Raw genomic sequence first — 6,000 nt, 5'->3', positions numbered from 1 at the left:
TTGCCTCTTTCTCCCCCTATATGGGTCCTCACATTGTTGAAATACAGACTGGAGATGCCTTGGGACAGGGATCCATGCTTTTTGGCTTGCAGCCCCGTGTAAAATGATGGTGCCGTAATCATTATCTCTCCACTCCCTGATTCATATTCTATACATTGTTGTCTAAGACACAGACCTAACATCATAGTTGTTTTCATTTTGGTTTTTTTACCATTGTGCTTCACAATAAAAGCCAGGGTGACCTGACAAATGCTGTCATTGAGGAAAATGGGCTCAGTAGACCATTGATCTCCCATTCTGTTTTCCTGATTGCTCTTTATCTGATGCCATTCTCTACAAACGGCTCCTTCCTGGCTAAGGGTCATGGAACATTATGTGCCAAACGCAGGCTGGCTTGACACAAGTTGCGCACTCAGCTTGCCTACCTGGAGAACTAATTAGTTCCTGGGTACTAATTAATGACTGCAAAGTGGATTCTAGATGCAATACAAATAAATCATCAGAATGAATCTCTCAGTGAGTGAAACGGGGGTGGGGGGCAGAATGCATCTCTGGCTTCCTTCTATTTTTTATTTTTCTTTTTTTGTAAATAAGAAGAGATCACAAAATAAAGCAGACAGAAACCCCAGCTCTTCTCCGCTTGCCTGGCTCACCGTCTGGAGACCAAACTGTGCTGCCTCCTCTTGGAGCAGTCTGTTTCATGAGAGCTGATCGTCTTTGGTTGCTTCATCGCTGTGACATCGCGAGGCTGCTGTGGTCCCTGCGCACATGGCTTCATTGTCTCACCGCCTCACAGTGCCATGTAATATGACCGAGGCATGTGATTTCCAAGCACATATAGCATCAGGCTTGACCTTGAAAAGACGTAGAGGCTAAATGCTTCTGAATGCTGCTGACTGAAAGGATGAAGAGAGAATGAACAAATCAACAGGAAATTAAGCAGGCATTTAATGCAGGGTGCTCTCTTTGGCCTGCATTACATTCCCCAAAGGAGAGGCATTAAAAACGTGTGTGAGGGGGAAAGTCTCCCATTAAGTACTGTACTGTGGCATAATTCACTCTCTCTCTCTCTCTCTCTCTCACACACACACACACACACACACAGAGAGAGAGAGAGACGCAGACACACACAAATAGAGCAGTTAAATAAATAAATCCTGCAGATGAGTGGGTGTGAAACTTTTTCCATCCCAATCGCCACATTCACTTCCAGGCAACTTCCCAAGTGCCACATGCCAGAGGCAAAAATGAGACCAAACAAGACATTTAAATTTTACCTTTGTACACTAGACTAGTTTCTACACACCCTCACAACCCCCTCTCTGGACTCCATCCAAACAAAAGGCAATATCAGGCTTAATGAAAACAGGGCAACCAGACCAAAATTCCTGGAGAGTGAAGTAGGGTCACTGAGGGGTGTGGCCTGGAGAGAGTTCTAAGGGCCAGACAGAAAGCACTGGAGGGCCACTCTTGGCCCCAGGTCTGAGGTTTCCCACCCCTGGTATGGATGTCTAGTGTAAACATTTCTACTCAGAAGCAAGTTCTGCTAAGTTCAATGGAGCTTCCTCTCAGGTAAGTGAGTATAGGAATGCAGCCTTGCATAGCCAGGTTTCCTTGCATTAAATGATGGAAGTTAGGCCATAATCCTCTCCTAATTGCTGCTTCTATTTTTAATGCAGGGAAACCCAGCCATTTCCATCACATGCATACTGTTAAATATTCACCACGCTGAACATGCATTTCACCACTCAAACAGGCTCCTTTTCTACCTGGTTTAATCAGCAAAGTGTAAATCTGCTCTAATACTGCTGCATGTGGGTTATGGCTGTGAAATGCTTGACATTTTTTGACAACAAAATCATGACAACTGATTTCTGAAATGGGATTCTAGACAGCTGTAAAAATGGGAAGCCGGATATGGAAGGCTGGATATTTTTACAGAATGTCTTAAACAACAGCTCTAAAGTCATTGGTCTTACACGGGATCTAGGTCATATCCACACTTTTATACAGTGGTACCTCAGGTTACATACGCTTCGGGTTACAGACTCTGCTAACCCAGAAATAGTGCTTCAGGTTAAGAACTTTGCTTCAGGATGAGAACAGAAATCGTGCTTTGGCGGCGCGGCGGCAGCAGGAGGCCCCATTAGTTAAGTGGTGCGGTGCTTCAGGTTAAGAACAGTTTCAGGTTAAGAACAGACCTCCGGAACGAATTAAGTACTTAACCTGAGGTACCACTGTACCACTTAAACAGCCATGGAAATTCCTGGGAACTGTAGTTTGTTGAGGATGCTGGTCCTTAAAAGCTATACTTCCCAGTATCCTTAACAAACTACAGTTCCCAGGAACCTCCACAGCTGTTTAAGTAGCATAAGAGCACTTTAAATGAATGGTGTGGGTGTGACCATAGTCGTTTCAGAGAGAAGCCACACAGCCTGACACCAAAAGACCCTGCACAGTACAATTTCATCTGTCCATTTGGGAAACACAAGACAACCATTTACCAGGTGATACCTTACTACGCTGTGCAATCATACAGCCACTTTAGAAGGTTTCCTTGCATTAAATGATGGGAGTTAGGCCATAATCCTCTCCTAAGAAGACGGCAGTTTCTAGCATCCACTGACACTCTCGTTCATGTTTTAATTACTCAGAGCAGCACTGTAATAGCCTGGTGGAGGACCAGCTCAGCTTTTCCCCTTCTACCACGCAGTCTGAAGTATGCCCTACCCACAATGGTGGATATTCTTCAATATGACAAGCTGATCCTCATAGAAAACAAGATCCCAAATATTTCACATGGATGACAGATTGCAGGTTTGCCACTTCAGTCAACTGAATTTGATTATAAGCCCTCCACTGATATACAGCAGTCCTCAGCACTGTTGGCCTTGCATCCTTGCATGACTTGCATGAAAACCAGTGTGGTATAGTGGTTAGTGTGTTGAACTAAGACCTGGGAGACTAGGGTTCAAATCCTCAGTCTGCCATAAAGGTACTGACGTATAAAGCCCTAAATGGCCTCAGCACAGTATACCTGAAGAAGTGTCTCTACTCCCCACCATTCAGCCCAGACACTGAGGTCCAGCTCTGAGGGCCTTCTGGCAGTTCCCTCACTGTGAGGAGTGAGGTTACTGGGAACCAGGCAGAGGGCCTTCTCGGTAGTGGCCCCTGCCCTACGGAACACCCTCCCGTCAGATGTCAAGGAAATAAACAACTATCTGACTTTTAGAAGACATCTGAAGGCAGCCCTGTTTAGGGAAGTTTTAATGTTTGATGTTTTAGCGTGTTTTTAATATGCTGTTGGGAGCCGCCCAGAGTAGTGTTATTATTTATAAATTATTTATAATACTTTATAAATAATAAATTATCATCATCATCAAGTGGCATTGAACCAGTCACTGCCTCCCAACCTAGCCTACCACACTAGGTTGTTGTGAGGATAACATGGGGAAGAGGAAGCCTATGTATCACCACCTTAAGCTCCTTGGAAGAAAGGTGGGATATAAATAAAATAAAGAAATAATAAATAAAAATCCTCTTGATCTGAGGAACACTAAAAGCATATTTGTGCAAAGGGAAGAAATGCCACACGTTTCTAGGAAGGATTACTATTATTATTTTAGTGAGTTTTTGCAACTTGATATTTATTCAGAAAATTTTAAAAATGTGACTAGATCATCACAAATGAGGTATGGTTGAATAGCATACTCTCTTTGACCCACTGAAATAGCATCCTACACTGCCTATAAATTGTGATAGCCCTACTAGGCATCTCCTTGTTCATTTCCAGATGTTTAATCAGTTTACCAAGGCCAGCTCCTGATTGGTTGGTTTGACCTCATCCAGGCTACTTGTGGCTGCTGGTCCACATTCTCTGTCACTCATGTGGACCATTAAAAATGCCCTAGGCATATTAGCCACCCAGTTAAAAGGATGTTCCATTCTGAACATTCATGGACAAGGCTGTATAGTACAGACAATATTACTGCACTTGTGTGCCTTGGGAAGGTTCATTCTTTCTGTGAAAAGCAACTAGCACAGACTTCAGCCCTGCCAAAAATGATATATGCATCATGAAATCTCAACATGAACTCCCTGAAACCTGGACAATATATACTGAAACTTTCCAAACAGCTCCAAAACTACAGTATCTCATATTATTTCTATGGATGATTTATAGTTTGGCTGTGAGTAGTAGCTAGAAAATGACGGGGGTTGGGGTTGTGTTTGTAGAGAATTCTTTGGGACAACCAAAGGAATTAAGTGACCCTGCAGCTTTTGCTCTCATTCCATTCCTCCCAAATAACCCTGCTCTGTGTTATTGTGCAAAGAGAGACATGTTATGCAAATTGATGGTGATGATGACTTGAATAGTAATTACCACATTTAGAATGCTGCAAAAACATTCTTTTGCTGGGCTGTCCTAGCCCACACATTTGCTTGCAAACCAAGCAACGTTACAAAAATTAATAATAAAACAATAAATGGGTGTGGGGTGGGGGTGGGGAAAGCAGACAGGGCCAATCGGGCCACAAACATTTTGCTTCCTGAGATGAAGGTCAAGATGGTGCCCATATTCTATGTACAGGAGCCAACTTCACATCTAGTTTAGGCCTCATCTGCTCTATACCCTTAAACCACCATGATAAACAGTCATGGCTTCTCCTAAAGAATCTTGAGAATTGCAGTTTTGTTAAGGGTGCTAAAGTGGTAACCGCTATTCCCTTCAAAGAGCTATAATTCCTAGAATGGTTTAAGAATCATTCCCTCTTCCTAGGGAAGAAATCTGGGAATTGTATCTCTTTGAGGTGCCTAGAGGTCTCCCGAAAACTCTCATCATTCTTAGCAAACTACAGTTCCCATGATACTTTGGAGAAAACCATAATGGTTAAGGGAGCACCACAGTGCTTTAAATGTACAGTGCAGGTGTGTCCTGAATCTTATTTGAATCACCTCAAGGCAGCAAGCTAACTTAGGAGGTGCAGGGCAAACTGCACCTTCTAATCTTGGAGGACTGAGCTCTGTCGTCCAATGCTGTTTCTACCTCCCCAGCATCTGCCGCCTGAGGCAGCTGCCTCACTCAGGCTAGTGGGTAGTTTGGACCAGAGGCAGGGACAATAAACATGGCTCCCCTCTCCATCAACCAAAGAGGCAGGCATACCTTTTGGGTCCCTATGGGGACAAGCCATTTTACAGAGTTGAAATAGCCAATTCAGACCGAAACTAACTGAAATCTTCAAGGGTAGGTAAGGTCTCTGACAGTGAGGAATAGGTTCAGCAACCCGTTCCACTCTTAATCAGTGTAATGAAGCAACTCTTCAGGAATTATGTGTTTCTAAACCTGTTTTGGCTCTCATTGACTCAGTCCACAGCAAACCTTCATTAAGAAGGTTTATACAGATGGGCGAAGCTGCATTTCCCGTTTCTCACGAGGGAAGAAAACAATAACTTGTGATTTATGCCAGTGTTGTGGTGTGTCAGTTCTGTTCTTTCCCAAACTGCATAATTAAAAAACAGTGTTTTCAGTCTTGAAGAATACTTACAATAAACAGTTTTGGTGGATACTAAATGACTCAGCTCCAGAGCTTAATCAACTGCAGAAGATGTGTATTGCTGCATATGCTTGAATGCTGCGAACATTATCTTTTATACGCTAACTTTTAACTGAGAAGAAATAAAATCAAAATAAGAACAAGTTAATGTCCTTCTTGGCTCGGCTAGAAGAAATTAAGGCAAGAGAGGGGAGATTGGTTTTAATGCAGTAGCAACAGTTGCAGGGCTTGCATCTATTATAGATTTTGGAAAGTTGTATTTTCACTATGCACTTGGGTGCCATTTTTAGTCAATATGGTGGATTGAACCTTCCAAAACTGCATTGATTTTGTTAACCAAATACTGCATGACGGTTCCTAAGATCAAGGAGCAGGTTTATATCTTTGTTTGGCTATAATTGGATGCTATTTTGAATTGAGGTGGCAGACTGAACCTTTCAAAACT

The 6,000-nt window shown here is 42.9% G+C and overlaps 1 long non-coding RNA gene across 1 annotated transcript in view; it reads right to left on the bottom strand.

Annotated features, from left to right (window-relative positions):
* Positions 1 to 633: 633 nt before the first annotated feature.
* LOC310699922 overlaps positions 634 to 6,000 on the bottom strand; it is a 123,063-nt gene continuing 117,696 nt past the window's right edge. The window contains exon 3 of the long non-coding RNA XR_014522306.1: positions 634 to 896. This is a non-coding gene — a long non-coding RNA (uncharacterized lncRNA). The remainder of the gene's footprint in view (positions 897 to 6,000) is intronic.

The sequence above is a fragment of the Podarcis liolepis genome (genome assembly GCF_965112155.1).
Source record: "Podarcis liolepis genome assembly, chromosome: 2".
Lineage (NCBI taxonomy): Eukaryota > Metazoa > Chordata > Lepidosauria > Squamata > Lacertidae > Podarcis > Podarcis liolepis.
This window is presented reverse-complemented; position numbering and strand designations above follow the sequence as displayed.